The sequence below is a fragment of the Procambarus clarkii genome, chromosome 23, assembly GCF_040958095.1.
Source record: "Procambarus clarkii isolate CNS0578487 chromosome 23, FALCON_Pclarkii_2.0, whole genome shotgun sequence".
NCBI classification, from domain to species: domain Eukaryota; kingdom Metazoa; phylum Arthropoda; class Malacostraca; order Decapoda; family Cambaridae; genus Procambarus; species Procambarus clarkii.
The window spans coordinates 41,285,693-41,303,673 of record NC_091172.1 but is presented as its reverse complement, the minus strand read 5'-3'; positions in this window follow the sequence as shown (position 1 = coordinate 41,303,673).

Below are 17,981 nucleotides of genomic sequence, written 5' to 3'. Positions count from 1 at the left end.
TCAAAACGCCTCTTAGCTTGCTATCACACTAGATTCTTACAAAACATGCATCGTCATGGACAAATACTATGGGACCTAACATCATTAAAAAACCACATCCTTAACAGCCTAGATGAAGATCACACAAAACATTGGAAACACCTCATAGAACAAGCAGAACAACACAGAAAACTGACACCTCAAGAATTCTGGAAACAAATCAAACGCTTACAAGGATCAACTCACACACCGTTTAAATACCTTCTTCATAATAACAACAAAATCACTGATCCTGATGAAGTACTCAACATTTTTAAACACCACTGGGAACGAATCTTTCACCCACATCCTCCTGAACCATTTGCCCACCCCAACATTGAAGCAGTCGAAGACTGGATCCACCAAAATAGACAAGCAACTACACCAGACGACCACATCCACCTTGGAAATCTCAATTCAAACACTGAACTACAGACTCCCCTGACTCTAGCTGATGTCAAGACAGCTCTCATGGGCACTCGTCGTAGAGCCCCTGGTGCGTCTGGCATTGGACATATCCTTCTTAGACAACTCCCTGCTTCTATCATTACTGCTATCACTAACCTATTCAACGCCTCCCTTGCCTCTGGATACTTCCCTCTCAACTTTAAGTCTGCCACAGCCGTTCTTATTCCAAAACCTGGGAAACCCCACACTGATCCAAAGAACTACAGACCCATCAGCCTTCTAGAGACACTTGGCAAAGTCTTTGAAAGGCTGATCAACCAGAGACTTAGAACCCGCCTAGAACACAATGACTTATTCACTAACAAACAGTTTGGATTTCGGCCTCACCGGTCCACTCATGACGCCTTAAACATCATGACCAACTACCTCAGTATCAATCAGCACCAAAGACTTAAGACTGCACTCATCACTAAGGACGTTGAGAAGGCCTTTGACACTGTTTGGCATGACGGCCTAAAATTCAAATTATGCAATAACTTTAATCTTTCTCTTATCACCACCAAACTTCTTTCTAACTACTTAGACAATAGGACAATGAGAATTAAGTTCCTCCGACAACACTCTGACTACTTCAACTTACATGCTGGTGTTCCGCAAGGCTCTGTTCTTGCCCCGACACTCTACATCCTATACATCAACGACATTCCTGACCCTGTTCATCACACTTCATTAACCATATACTACGCCGATGATGTCTCTCACGTTGTCACCAGCAACACCATTGATACACTAACAAACAGAGCACAAACAGAACTTGATGTTGTCACTGAATAGGAGTATAACTGGCGTATCAAAACCAACTCCACCAAATCCAAAATCACCTACATTTTGTAAAAGAACTATTCGCCCTATTCCTCTTAAACTCTATTCATACACTCCAAATCCTACTTATATCTCTGTGTCTCCCTCCTCCACAGTCCTGTGTCTCCCTCCTCCACAGTCCTGTGTCTCCCTCCTCCACAGTCCTGTGTCTCCCTCCTCCACAGTCCTGCGTCTCCCTCCTCCACAGTCCTGTATCTCCCTCCTCCACAGTCCTGTGTCTCCCTCCTCCACAGTCCTGTGTCACCCTCCTCCACAGTCCTGTGTCTCCCTCCTCCACAGTCCTGTGTCTCCCTCCTCCACAGTCCTGTGTCTCCCTCCTCCACAGTCCTGCGTCTCCCTCCTCCACAGTCCTGTGTCTCCCTCCTCCACAGTCCTGCGTCTCCCTCCTCCACAGTCCTTGGACTCACTTTTGATCGACAACTACTCTTTCACACACACGTTATACAGAAACATGCAATAGCTCTTCTAGCCATGGAAAAACTGTACAGACTTAGTTTTGCAAAACCTGACACAAAAAAGCACCTTTACAAAGCACTTATTAGACCTCTTTTAACATATGCTCCACTTGCTCTTTCTCTATCTGCACCTACTAACAAACTAAAGCTTCAACGAATACAGAATAGAGCACTAAGATGGGTACTCAACACCCGATGGCAAGAGTTTATTACCAGTCAAAGTCTCCATGAAAGTACGAACATTCCTGCCCTAAATGTCTACTGGAAAACTTTATCAGACAGACAAATTGATAGACTACTCACTTATCATGAACAACACATTGATTTTCTCCTACACACTCATAGACTACCACGAAACACTCATGACCTCTTCTCTACCATCCATGATCCTCCTCCTAACTCTGTATTTCGATAAACTTTAGCTCTCAACACCCAGCATCCACCATCATTACATATTCAGCTCTCAACAACCAGCACAAACCATCCGTAAAAGTTCAGCCCTGACGCTATTGAGCCAATCACTGCGATGTTGTGAGTTTTGTGATGTCCCTGTTGTTGTCACTGAAACACCCGACTGAGTCCCTGCCTCGAATGCCGCAACCAAACGACACGCAGCTGGGTTTAGCCCTGGCACTTTTTCTCCTACAAATCTTCTTCCTCTCACCCCCCTTATCTTCTGTCCCCACTTCAAGGCTCGCCCCACGGGCATCTTCTGTATTTTCAGATTTTTTCAGGCTCTCCCTCATTTACGTTCCAGCTCCGGCCCGCATTGCTTCGAAACGCGCGCCCTCCTCCCTTGCCTGCAGGACAACTATGCCCAGTAGCGCTCCTCACGCTTTCTTTTATGCACACATTTCTACTATGCACTAATTCGGGGGGTGCTGCGCCGGATCTCCAAGACTAGAGCTGCCCGCAGCTACTTACCATATGTCAAGTGCACACTTGTAGTGCAAGTTGGGGGTTGCAGACTTTACATGTAACCTAGGCACTAGCATATCATTACCCCTGGAAATTCTTATCTATCTTTTCTATGGCTTCTGTGTATACAGAATATATATTTATATACATACTGTACTGGCTGTGCCACTCAAATTATAACTCTGGTGTTGTACTTTAATTATAGCATTAAACTGATTGTGTGTACTGCAACATTGCATTGGCTAACTGGCACTAGGCTCTGTTATTAATGTGCTACGACTTATTTCTTTAGTTGCATCTTTACAGTACTGGTATACTACTCAGTTATGTTATACAACATCAATTATATTGTGATACAGCAGTTGTTCTCTATACAATAATTAATAAATAAGTCCCCCATACTGGCTTGTGTTTTTCTCCCCGATCAGAAAAAAAACATCCTATCCCTGAACTGATATAACTAAATACAATATCCTTAATCCTTCAGCAAAGCTAGCTAGCAAAGATCATTGGCTCCCCATTAGCCATACACGTGTTCCATCTAGAACACGAATTTAAACACAGACTGAAATCTCAGTCTTTCAGGAGAGGAACACTGAACTCCTCAAAGTTCATCCAGGTGTTCCACTCGTCCTTTTCTTCAAAAATCTAAGGCCTACATGACCTTCCCTAAGATTAGACAATCAAACACAATATATCATTTATTTATGAATACTACTAATATCACAGTTCTAGCTGAAATTACAGCCATAAGGGTGTTCACACTATCACTTAAGTGTTAATTGTTTCTTTAGTTCGCCCCTCTTGCTCTCAAAGCACAGAACAGGACATGACAACAATTTTCCTAGTACCTGTTGTTCTAGATACCGTACAATAGGTTTTCATTAGACAATGTAATTTAACCAAAATTTCCATATTTCCCTCCTCCAGAATTCTAGTAACTTATTTTCTTGGTTTCAACATTTAATCACTATTATTCCAAACTCATGTTCCTAGGTATTAAGAAGCATTACGTTAATATTATAGAGCAAAGATGACATTTACTTTTCCTGTTTCACAATTGTTCATGAACAAAAAACATGGATGTTAGAAGACTGACGATTAGTTGATTGTAGTTCCACGACCATCAGTTGTTGACTGTAGAAAATCTTGATCCTCTTGTACTACATACCAGTTACCGCTGAAGGACAATAGACTGTCGTCCGAGAATTGAGTGTTGAGTGACCAGTGACAGCCCGTGATTGGCTGCCGCCTGTCGGGTGAACCTCGCTAACGAGACGCGACTCATTATTCATCTTGTAGCCCACAAAACAGTCTTGATAGAAGAGACTGAATCTTCTTAGTTTCCTACACTGAGCTTTAAATTTGCTCTGTACCTAGTGTTACCCAATCTCCTAATTTTTATGTAATATCAAACAACCTTATCATTGTGTTCATTGCTGTCTTCTTTTATGTGCTAGCCATATGCTGTATTGTGACTACCAATTTTTGTCAACTACCATTCAAGCTGTCATTGCAGTCAATCTTATATTGTTTCTGCTGTATTGTGCCTACCAATTTTTTTGTCAACTACCATTCAAGCTGTCATTGCAATCAATCTTAGCTACCTATGTGCTTTAATATACTGTACCTACAATTTTCTCTCATCTTTTTTTTTAATTTCATGTAATCTGTTATCATTTTTTTGTCTCTAATTTTTGCAAGTATTTACCTCCTTAAAATTTTCTTAGATTAAGGACCTGCCCGAAACGCTGCGCGTGCTAGTGGCTTTACAAGACTGTAATTACCATATTTGTATCCTCACATTCCTTATGTACATTCTTGTATATGCATAAATAAATAAATATTATAAATAAATAAATATAACCCTTAACATTGACAAAACTTTCTATATTCTGTTTGGCAATAAATCCTCTAATCAAATAAATCTCAAAATAAACAATACCCAAGTTTGTAACAAATTAGATGGCAAATTCCTTGGCATTCTCATTGACCACAAGCTGAATTTCCAGGGACACATTCTAAACATATCAAAAAAGGTTTCAAAAACTGTGGGCATTCTTTCTAAGATCAGATATTATGTACCACGCCCTGCCCTGGTGACTCTCTATTACTCCCTTATCTATCCATATCTCAACTATGGTATTTGTGCTTGGGGCTCTACTACCCAAAATCACTTACGTCCTCTAATTACTCAACACAAAGCTGCTATAAGGACAATATCCAATTCTGGCCCCAGACATCACTCGGTACCCCTACTCAAATCTCTGAATATGTTAGACATTAAGTCACTACACATTCTCTCATGTGTATTATACATATATAAAACGCTAAACTATAATGCCAATCCTGATCTCAAAAGCTTCATAGAAGGTTGTAACAGAACCCATGAGCACCACACCAGAAATAAATACAGTTTTGATATTCCTAGAGTACGACAGAAATGCTCTACAAATCAAGGGGCCCAGAATGTGGAATGACCTTCCCAACCATGTTAAAGACTGTACCTCTCTCAACCAGTTTAAGTTAAAAACGAAGCTATACCTAATAAATTCCCTGTAACCTACCTTACCCCTCTGTTGTCAACCCATGTATGTTTTTTTTTTTTTTTTTTCAATTCAACGCTGTTTGAATGTAATTTTCTGTAATAATTTGTAATTGTATTTGTGCTGCTTTTTCAACAATGTTCCCCCCTCTTTTACCTCTATTTTTATTTGTACTCAACACCTTTTATTCTTTTTACCCATTAGTTTTAAGCTTTAGTCATTAGTGTTTTTTCCTGCCCGAAACGCTTTGCGTAATAGTGGCTTTAGGCATTGTATGTACTAGCTCTATCTATAAAGCCAACAAACTTTGTAAAATCTCTTTATGTATGTACCTTTACCTAAATAAAAATTATTATTATTATTATTATAATAAATAAATAAATAAGTAAAAGTAGATGAACCGCAGGAGTGCAGGACTTAGACGCACAACGATGTCTCGTGACGGAAGTAGCTGCAGAAAGGCGTTGAGGTGGGTGGCGTGTTGACAGAACAAGTGGCTCCCAATCTTCAGTCACCATGGTTCACTTCATCTCAGGCGGGTCTTGATGACACCAGACTACTAGACCTTAAACACCATGCGCGTGGACAGAACAAGTGGCTCCCAATCTTCAGTCACCATGGTTCACTTCATCTCAGGCGGGTCTTGATGACACCAGACTACTAGACCGTAAACACCATGCGCGTGGACAGAACAAGTGGCTCCCAATCTTCAGTCACCATGGTTCACTTCATCTCAGGCGGGTCTTGATGACACCAGACTACTAGACCGTAAACACCATGCGTGTGGACAGAACAAGTGGCTCCCAATCTTCAGTCACCATGGTTCACTTCATCTCAGGCGGGTCTTGATGACACCAGACTACTAGACCGTAAACACCATGCGTGTATACCCTTGTACAGTTAACCTCGGGCTGAGGGAGGCTGTGGCCCGCTTCTATGGCGAGTAGACTGTACTCTGTAGGGAGCCCGTGTCGTTCATCTAGTGTCCGCCTCGTTCCGCTTGCGTTACAATAGACGACGTAACCATGGATCCAACGACGAGAATAATTAGTACTGCTACATGCTGGCTCCCTCTTCGATTTTTCCACAGTTACTTCCGATCTGCTTGCAGTCTTGACGACGCAGCTGGTGGGTGGTGAGGACGTCGAGACAACCACCCACGATGGTGTAAAACGTTGACATCTGGTGACTGCATCCTTGTAGACAGCATACTGAGCCAAGACAACCTCGTTAGTGACGTGAGGTGTCGGCTGGGTGACTGGTGTATTGTCACTAACCCTAAATAACCATGTGATTAGTTACTGGGTCTGGTGGGGGAGGACTTTGTGTAACGTGCCTCCCCCTTGATCTTCTCAGATAGAGTTCACGTGTGGCTGGGACAACTGGGCAGGTGTACAAATCAGACCTGGGAAAAGACAGACAAGAACATGGCGGAAGCATGGATATAACTCTGGGTTTGTTGGAAGTTGGAAACCCCAGAGCAAGGTAAAGTCTGCTATCTGAGTTAAGTAATCCACATCATTAGTGCCTCTACAGGAAAATCTAATGAATTCTAAATGATACTAACTAAGGGAGTTACTTTAACCTTTACTATACAGTGCGAGATCTTGTTACCATGGGGTGACGAGAGTGCACTTGACTACTGACGAGAGATGACAGAGGGTCATTCTCCCCATCTGACTCGTAACTTGAGTTATCAGTCAGCTCTGATGGGTCAGGAATTAGACTTGCTGAAGGCAATTCCAGTTCCTCCCTAGCATGGTAAATCTTCAACTTATTATTGTGGACAGTTCTTTCCACCTGATCATCAAATACTCCCATTATGACAACATTGACAGGGCCGTCTTTCTTGATCACTCTGTACGACCCCCGCCATCTAGGAGTTAGTCTCCTACTGTGATTGGTGGGAGCAGCTTCATTGATTCTCAAGACCAGGCTGCCCTCCTTCAGTTTCAGAGGTTGTACATTACTGTCATAATAGTGAGCATATCTACCCCGTGCTTCTCTTGAAGCCTCAGCTGCAACTCTCCAAGCATTCCTCTTTTTGTTCAGAACTTCTAAAGGATAATCCTCTCCATATGCAACATTGTGTCTGTTAAGCAGACCTGATGGGAAATTGCATGATTGACCAGTGAACAAAAGAAGGGGGTTGGGTATTAATAGACTGGTGGATAACAGTATTCAGAGCCAGCTGAACATAACGTAGGTGTTCGTCCCATGAGTTTGCATCGCGTTCAGCAAGGATTGCAAGCATATCCTTAACTGAACGGTTGGTACGTTCTGTCATCCCGTTTGCCTGAGGGTGGTAAGCTGTTGTAAAGGCTGAGGTTGTCTCCAATATCTTACAAACTTCTCTAAATATATCCCCATTAAATTCTTGACCTCGGTCCGAAACTAAAACTTTAGTAGGTCCAAATACATTTACGAACCTATTCAAAAATACTCGGGCAACAGTATGAGAATCCTTTTGAGGGATGGCGATCAAGGTGGTGTATCTGGACAGATGGGCCACTAATACCAACACGTACCGATTGCCTGAATGGCTGCAATGGAGATCAATCAAATCAGCCCCCACTCGGTCTAGCAGTTCTGAAATCTCCGGAAATTCTTGTAGTGAGGCTTGTACCATAATTTCAGTAACACGATCAATAACGCTCCGAATATTACGTTCCTTTCTTATATTAAATCTCTGCTTGACACGAGGGCACCCAAGGGTAATTCACACGGCTCCCTTCTACAATTTCTCAAGCCCACCAAGCCTCCAACCCTCTCCAAGCCCTCCAAGCCCTCCGAGCCCTCCGAGACCTCCACGCCTCCAAGTCTCCAGCCCCACGAAGCCTCCAAGTCCTCCAGAGCAAGCAGACAAGCAGAGGTGCAACATAATCCACTAAAGATCTGATGTATGCAAGGTACATCATTTTAACAGTTCTAACATTGGTACCATAGCCTGAGTGATAACCTGCAACAGCCTTGAGAGCTCGGAGCCTCTCTTTATACTGACGACAGAGTCTGAATATAACAGGACCATACAGTGGCACCTCAAGGCCAAGGTATTTGAACCTGTTAACATAGTCAAGCTGGGAGCCACCAGACAGTTGCATCTTGCGAACGTAGCTCCTCCCTGCCTGGGTGGGCGCCGATTGTGTATCTTTTTTTTCTCTGCTGAGATGACTAAACCTAGGTCCTGACATGAGTCTAATACAGAGTTAAAAGTGTTAAGAATGGTGGTGATGCAATGATGCACACTCCTTCCATGCATGAAGCCATATATGGTTCTTATTCTATGGAGGAGACGCTAAGCGTGCTAGTGGCTTTACAAGAATGTAAAATCAACTCAATTTCTATGTTCTCTGTTAATCCCCAATGTACCTTCTTATATATAAATAAATAAATAAATAAATAAATAAATAAATAAATAAATAAATAAATAAATAAATAAATAATAAATACTGTCAATGATATAATCGATAATTTTATACATTTTATGATAAACATTTTAACCCAGTTTTATCCAGTGCTCCCACATGTCCCTTAGGCTTGTATTTTAAATTATTTATGTTACTTGGTCTATAATTGTCACGCTATCACGGAATAAATCCACATATTGACTTAGATATCTCTGAAGTTACACAGTTTATGTAATTGACAAATTTTAACATTCTCTGTGATTCTTGTTTGACAGAAAACGGGATACATTTACGGGGTGACTCTGCTGGTTAGTGACCTTGACACCTGTTGTACGAGGAGCACTCAATGACTTGCTATGGAACATATTACACTAACATTTAACAATACCCAAATTGAAAGCAGAGTAGTTGGAAAATTATTTTTGGTGTTCACATTGACAAGGAACTGAATTTCACTTGTCATATACGAAATATAGCAAAAATAAATGTCTCAGACAGTAAGCATCGTAAATTTATGTATTAATTTATTTATTTTATATATACAAGAAGGTACATTGGGTCAACGACTCAAAAGTCCCCAGGTATAAACGAAATTAAATCACGTTATAAAAGAACTGGCAGATGAACTGTGTCTCCCACTGAAATTAATATTCAGAAAATCTTGTATTAATAAGCATAGGTCTACACAGCAATATGCTGCTTCGCTATTCTATATGATGGATTACAAAGTGTAGATCAAAAACTAGCCACAAGTTCATCTAACCTCCCCGCCTCACAGGAAGGCCAGTCATACACGGAATCAGGAGAGAATATGGAATGCCAGGCTGATCCACCAGTACACTAGCACAAGAATATCTTCCAATACACGTAAGTGTATGAAGTAGTCCCGGTGGTGTAGTGGTTAAGACTCGCCTGGCGTTTAGCTTGCGCTTTGTCCTGAGTTCGTATCCTGGCCGGGGAGGATTTACTGGACGCCGCCAATCCTTAACTATAGCCTTTGTTTACCCCTACAGTAAAATGGGTACCTGGTTGGTATTCCAGGGAACATAGGACTAAGGACCTGCCCGAAACGCTATGTGTGCTAGTGGCTTTACAACCATGTATGAACTCCTCCATATATAAATAATAATAATAATAATAATAATAATAATTTTTGAATAATTAACAATAATAATAATTTTTGAAAAACTTATATACAAGCAGCTTTACTCATATCTAGCCTAGCCTAGCCTAGCCTAGCCTTTACTCATATCTATATCTAGCCAAACTCAATATACTTAGCCCTTGCCAATATGGCTTCAGACCCAAAAAAAGCACTAACGATGCACTTATTAGTATGCTTAACTCGATTCATACAGCTCTTGATAAAAAGGAGTTCCCTGTTGGGTTATTTGTGGACTGCGTAAAGCTTTTGATACTGTCAACCACCATAACCTTCTTCTTAAATTACATCATTATGGAGTCAGAGGACACTCCCTACAATACCTCGAGTCCTACCTTACTGACAGGCTCCAATATGTTTCTGTGAATAATACAATTTCTCCCACCCTACCCATCAACATTGGTGTTCCTCAGGGCAGCATACTTGGCCCTCTCCTCTTTCTCATCTACATTAATGACCTTCCAAATGCCTCCCAACACCTCAAACCAATTCTATTTGCTGACGACACAACCTTCATTTACTCCAGTCCTGACCCTCTTGCTCTAAATGCCACAGTAAATACTGAGCTAAATAAAGTCCATCTTTGGCTAACTGCCAACAAACTCACCCTTAACATTGACAAAACCTTCTATATTCTGTTTGGCAATAAATCCTCTAGTCTTATAAATCTCAAAATAAACAATACCCAAATTTGTAACAAATTAGATGGCAAATTCCTTGGCATTCTCATTGACCACAAGCTGAATTTCCAGGGACACATTCTAAATATATCAAAAAAAGTTTCAAAAACTGTGGGCATTCTTTCTAAGATCAGATATTATGTACCACGCCCTGCCCTGGTGACTCTCTATTACTCCCTTATCTATCCTTATCTCAACTATGGTATTTGTGCTTGGGGTTCTACTACCCAAAATCACTTACGTCCTCTAATTACCCAACACAAAGCCGCTATTAGAACAATATCCAACTCTGGCCCCAGACATCACTCGGTACCCCTACTCAAATCTCTTAATATGTTAGATATTAAGTCACTGCACATTCTCTCATGTGTATTATACATATATAAAACGCTAAACTATAATGCCAATCCTGATCTTAAAAGCTTCATAGAAGGTTGTAACAGAACCCATGAGCACCACACCAGAAATAAATACAGTTTTGATATTCCTAGAGTACGTCTTAATCAAACTAGAAATGCTCTGCAAATCAAGGGGCCCAGAATGTGGAATGACCTTCCCAACCATGTTAAAGACTGTACCTCTCTCAACCAGTTTAAGATAAAAACTAAACACTACCTAATAAATTCCCTGTAATCTACCTCACTCCTCTATTGTCAACCCATGTCTGTTATTTTCTTTTTTTTTTTTTTTTTAATCAACACTGTTTGTCAACCTATTGTATTTGTGCTGCTTTTTCAGTCATGTTCCCCCTTTTTTTTATCTTTATTTGTATTTGTTCTCAACATCTTTTATTCTTTATGCTCAATTAGTATTAAGTTCTAGATATTAATGTTTTCTTGCCCGAAACGCATTGCGTAATAGTGGCTTTAGGCATTGTATGTACTAGCTCTATCTATATATCAATCCATTAATGTAACATCACTTGTATGTATATACCTTACCTGAATAAACATCTGAATCTGAATCTGAATCTGAATAATAATAATAATAATAATAATAATAATAATAAAAGTAGTTACAGAGCTCAAAATACCTCGTACCATTTGGTCTGAAATCATTGATAACAGGGCAGTCAGAGATGTTACAACATTCCCAGTGTTATGTTTAGGCCGGAAGTTAGTTACTTTAGTTCATTTATTATGCACCCCATACCCATCTTGTGGGCGGTAGTGGAAAGGGTTACAGAGGCACATAATGGGCTCAGGGACTGAACCCCACAATTCATTTAGCTAAGCAAGTTACAATCTTGATGAGCTAGTTACAAAATTCAGTATAAGTCGTCACATCAACAATGGGTTCGAGATCGACCACAAGTACAGTTTCTATATTATGCAACTGACATATGTGGAGAGCTAGTGTCACAATTGATATGTTTGTCCTGCACACCGCCCCCCATCCAGTGGGCAGCGGTGGATAGGTTACAATCACTTAGTTACTACCTACAGTTAGCAAACTGGGGATATTTGGCTAAAATTTCTGGTAGATCATTTTGAATGAAATGTTTACACATCTCTGGAACATTGGTTATAGAATTGTCTCTGAATTCAGGTATCTTTTCGCACTCCATCACATAGTGACGGAGGGTGTGCGAATAATTTTGTTGACACAGTTTACATTTGGTCAGGTCTACATCGGCAGATAATGAGAATTCCCAGAGATACTTGTAACCGAGTCTAAGCCGAGCAGTAGTAACATCTAGAAGTCTGCTGATTTTATTGGATGAACCATAGATGTGTGGCTCCTCTTGCATGATAGTATGATGATAGATGGAATTACTGGTGACGATTTTACTTTGCCTCAGATCTACAAGATCTTGTTGAAGTTCTCGGTGTACTACTGCTCTCAGATTGCTCATTGACAATCAAAAAAAAAAATAAAAAATAAAATGTTTATTTAGGTAAGGTACATACATACAATAAATTTTTACAAAGATTGGTTGACTTATAGGTAGAGCTAGTACATACAATGCCTAAAGCCACTATTACGCAAAGCGTTTTGAGCATGATAAACTTAAATGACAATCTTAATACTAATTGCGCATAACGAGTAGAATGAAAACAAGAAATGAAAACATAGCTGAAAAAGCAGCACAAATACAATTATGTCGACAAACAGCGCTCTTTAAAAAAAAACAGACATTGGTTGACAATAGAAGGGTAAGGTAGATTACAGGGAATTTATTAGGTATAGCTTCGTTTTTATCTTAAACTGGTTGAGAGAGGTACAGTCTTTAACATGGTTGGGAAGGTCAGATAATCCAAGGTTATACTCAACATCTCCTTTAAAGGCAGATTCTTTGAGTAACTTATCAGCTCTATCATGCATTCGGAGGACAACATGAGATGGAGACCACATGAAATGGACTCTGTTGCCATCCTTAATAATTTTGTTGTATTTGTGTCTAGCTTCGGACACGAGAATGTTACAGTTATGTCTTAAAGAGCTGACAGCAATTAAGGATGATGAAGAGTCACTTACAATTAATGTATCAAGTTTGGAGACTTGTACACATTTCAGTGCAAGGATCAAGGCAAATAGTTCGGTCTGAAGGGTAGAGGCCCAGTTGTTTATACGGACTCCCCACTCAAAGTACAAGCCATCGCCCATTGTCAGGACAACTGCACTTCCAGCTGCACTTCCGTGGGGCGGTGTAGGGAACTATCAATGTATATGATTTGAGAGAGAGAATGATCTGTGGACAGAGCATCAATATGCAGGAAAGTGCCGTAGTTGTCTCTCTTGGTACAAATCATAAGCCTGATACATTCTGAGTTGAGTTCCAGTTTTAGTCATCCATTTGGAACAATGTTGACCTTCAATAAAGAAATTCTGGTGGGCTTCTGTGCAAGGGTTAGGATGAGTTAGCCTAAGCATTTTTATACCAATTTGACAGATTATTTCAGTAACACAATCAACATCGCTCAGAATATTAAGTTCCTTTCTCATGTTAAGTATCTTTGTGGTACGAGGGCACCCAAGGATAATCTTCAAGGCTTCGTTCTGCAGTTTTTCAAGCCCCTCAAGCTTTCTTTCAGGCATCAAAACAAGCAGAGGTGCAGCATAATCCACTAAAGATCTGATGTATGCAAGGTACATCATTTTGACAATTACAAAAATACAAATACAAATATTTATTCAGGTAGAGTACATACATACAAGGTGAGATACAAAAGTTGATGGATTTATAGATAGAGCTAGTACATACAATGCCTAAAGCCACTATTACGCAAAGCGTTTTGGCCAGGAAAAACACTAAAGACTAAAACTTAATACTAATTGAGATTAAAGTATAAAATGTGTTGAGAAAAAAAAGGAAAAAAATGAAAAAAAGGGGGGGGGGGAAACATGGCAGAAAAACAAAAACAAAAGTACAATTTGGTCAACAAACAGCATTGTTTAAAATCGTAGACAAGGGTTGACATTTAGGGGTGAGGTAGGTTACAGGGAGTTAATTAGGTGGTACTTAGTTTTTATCTTAAACTGGTTGGGTGAGGTGCAGTCTTTAACATAGTTGGGAAGGTCATGCCACATTCGAGGTCCCTTGATTTGTAAAGCATTTATAGTTTGACTAAGTCGCACTCTTGGAATATCAAATAAGTATTTGTTTTTGGTGTGGTGCTCATGGGATCTGTTACAACCTTCTAGGAAGCTTTTGAGGTCAGGATTGACATTACAGTTCAGCATTTTATATATATAAAATACACATGAGAGAATGTGCAGTGACTTAATATCTAACATATTCAGAGATTTGAGTAGGGGTACCGAGTGATGTCTGGGGCCAGAGTTAGATATTGTACTAATAGCAGCTTTGTGTTGAGTAATTAGAGGACGTAAATGATTTTGGGTAGTAGAACCCTAAGCACAAATACCATAGCTGAGATAAGGATAGATGAGAGAGTGATAGAGTGTCACAAGGGCAGGGCGAGGTACATAATATCTGATCTTAGAAAGAATGCCAACAATTTTTGAAACTTTTTGGGGATATATTTAGAATGTGTCCCTGGAAATTCAGCTTGCGGACAATGAGAACGCCAAGGAATTTGCCATCTACTTTGTTACAAATTTGGGTATTGTTAATCCTGAGATTTATTTGATTTGAGGATTTATTGCCAAACAAAATATAGAAAGTTTTGTCAATATTGAGGGTGAGTTTGTTGGCAGTTAGCCAGTGATGGACTTTATTTAGTTCAGTATTCACTGTGACATTTAGAGCAAGGGGGTCAGGACTGTCGTAAATGAAGGTCGTGTCGTCAGCAAATAGAATTGGTTTGAGATGTTGGGAGGCATTTGGAAGATCATTAATGTAGATGAGAAAGAGGAGAGGGCCAAGTATGCTGCCCTAGTGAACACCAATGTTGATGGGTAGTGTGGGAGAAATTGAATTATTCACAGAAACATATTGGAGCCTGTCAGTAAGGTAAGACTTAATGTATTGCAGGGAGTGACCTCTGACTCCATAATGTTGTAATATAAGAAGAAGGTTTTGGTGGTTGACAGTATCTAAAGCCTTACGCAGGTCCACAAATAACCCAACAGGGAACTCATTTTTATAAAGAGCTGCATGTATCAAGTTAATCATACAATAAGCGCATCATTAGTGCTTTTTAGGGGTCTGAAGCCATACTGGCAAGAGCTAAGTATACTGTGTTTGGCTAGATAAGAGTAAAGGTGCTTGTAGATAAGTTTTTCAAATATTTTGGAAAAGTTTGGCAGAATTGATATAGGTCTGAAGTTGTTAACATCAGTGGGATCACCACATTTGTGGACAAGGGTTACTCTTGCTTTTTTAGAATTTCTGGAAAGGTTTGGAGTTCAAGTGACTTGTTGAAGAGCAATGCAATAGCAGGGGCTAGAGATCTGGAGGCTTTTTTGTAAATAAGGGTCGGTATCTCCTCAAGGGCACCAGACTTGGTTTTAAGGTTAAGGATTATGTCAGTAACATCAGTGGAATTAGTAGGCATTAGGTACAGAGACTGTGGATAGTTACCTGTAAGATTGTCCTGAATATTAGTACTGGACTGTACTAATTTGGACTTAACTCGACTGGACTTAAAGACTGTACCTCTCCCAACCAGTTTAAGATAAAAACAAAGTACTACCTTATTAACTCCATGTAACCTACCTCACCCCCAAAATGTCAACCCATGTCTACTAATTGAAACAATGCTGTTTGTTGACCAAATTGTATTTTTTCTTTTTTTTCTTCCAAGTTTACCCCGCCCCCTTTTTTCATTTTTTCTTATTTTTTCTCAACACAATTTATACTTTAATCTAAATTAGTATTAAGTTTTAGTCTTAGTGTTTTTCCTGCCCCGAAACGCTTTGTGTAATAGTGGCTTTAGGCATTGTATGTACTAGCTATATCTATAAATCTATAAATTTTTGTATCTCACCTTGCATGTATGTACTCTACCTGAATAAATATTTGTATTTGTATTTGGAAGATGGAATATCATTTGCAAGGGATGACCCAATGGAAGAGAAGAACCTATTGAACTCAAGAGCAGTGTCAGAGGCTGAAAGCAGACCATCATTATTTGACAGGAATATTGGTTTGTTATTTAAAATCTTCTTTGATCCCAATATTTGTGAAATTGTGCTCCATGTTTTCTTAATATTGCCCTTTGTGTGGGTAAATTTATCTTCGTAGTATTTAATTTTGGCTCTTCTAATTATTTTAGATAGCAATGATGAGTAATTCTTTGAAAATTCTTTGGAAACGATTCCTAACCTATACTTGTTCTCAAGGTCATGTTTTTTATTAATGGATTTAAGTATCCCCTTTGTAAGCCAAGGATTATTTAGCCTTTTAGTTGTGACTTGTTTCGTTAGCATAGGACAGTGGGTGTTATAAAGGTTGAGAGTTTTTTGAAGAAAAGATTGCACTGCTAGGTTCTAGTAGGTCTAGTGATTAAGGGTATGAGGAAGCAGGAATTCATACAGTTGAGGAAGCTGGCAGCAGTAGGATGCTCAGGCTCGCAGAGGTCAATATTAAAGTCCCCTGCGATAATTAGATGGTTTTTGTTCAGTCTGTTATCTAGTATTAGATTTCTAAGGTTAGAGTTGAATTCGGACACATCAGTGTTAGGAATTCTATAGACTGCTCCCACAGACAGGACAGACTCAGCACCCTTGACTCTGAAACTAGCAGAGATATACTCCCCACAGTAGTCTCTAGTTCTAATTACTTTTAAGCATGTTAGTTCTTGGTGGTAGTAAAGAGCAGTACCACCACCTCTCTGAATTGGTCGACAGTTGTGAATTGCTGAGTAGTTAGGCATATTAAAGAGTTGAGTAGTATCCTCTTTTAACCACGTTTCAGTAAGTATAATAAAAGAGAATTTGTTGTCAATAGTTTCAATCAAGGCACTAACATCATCGAAGTGTTTGCTAAGTGATCTTACATTCAAGTTAATTACAGAGATATTGTGATTATGTGTTAATACATTGTTTACATCATGTGCTGTAAAATATTTGCAATTTTGATCATTAAAGTGATGATTGTCAAAGATAGTGGATAAGAGGTTTAGTTCTGGGTCTATACTTGTTTGCATAAGAAGGCTGGTTGCAGGAAAACAAGGCAAGAATGGCAATTACAAAACAAAATTTTGATATAAAAGGGGGGGGGGGAATTAAAATATAAACAAGACCTATACAAGACAAACACAAAATGAACAAAAAGAAAATGAAGTAGATTGCTTACCAGTACTCTCAGGTACACTGTAAGTAATAATTTGCATTTTGAGACACAGACAAAGCCAGGGGTACAATGGAGTAAGGGAGTATGGCGAGGCTAGGCAACCTAGGTAATAAATGAAAGCAAAGAAAAAAGTTGAATAATAAACATAGGCAAGTTTAATCTAATGATTATTAACTATAAATAGTTTAGTTTTGATCCTATAATTAATAAGAACTAAAGATATATTAATGCACTCAATTAATTAAGTCCAATAAATGACTAATATACATTAAATTAAAATTTACTATAAAAAAGTGTAACAAAGAGACTTAGGATACGTAGCCCTCACTAGGTGACAAGGGGGTTAATTATGTTGACTCAATGAGAGGGATAATAAGGTGAGACAAACCACATTGGGAGAGGAAAGTGTTGAGGTTATCCTCATTAGCAATTGTAAACATTTTACCTCCTGAGGTCTTTCTCACTTTAATCAAGCCATCTCTAACGAAGCACTGATGAATCGCATCTGGGTTTTGATTACGGATTTGACGCAGGCGGTGGAGGAGTTGCTGTCTTTTTCTAGTCTTTTTTTCTAGTTTTTTCTATTTTTTTCTATTTTTTTCTAGTTTTTTTCTAGCTATACCTAATAAATTCCCTGTAACCTACCTTACCCCTCTATTGTCAACCAATGTCTGTTTTTTTAAAGAGCGCTGTTTGTCGACAGAATTGTTTTTGTCCTGATTTTTTAAGCTATGTTTTCATTCCATGTTGTCATTTTATTCTTTATGCTCAATTAGTATTAAGCTTTAGTCATTTAAGTTTTTCT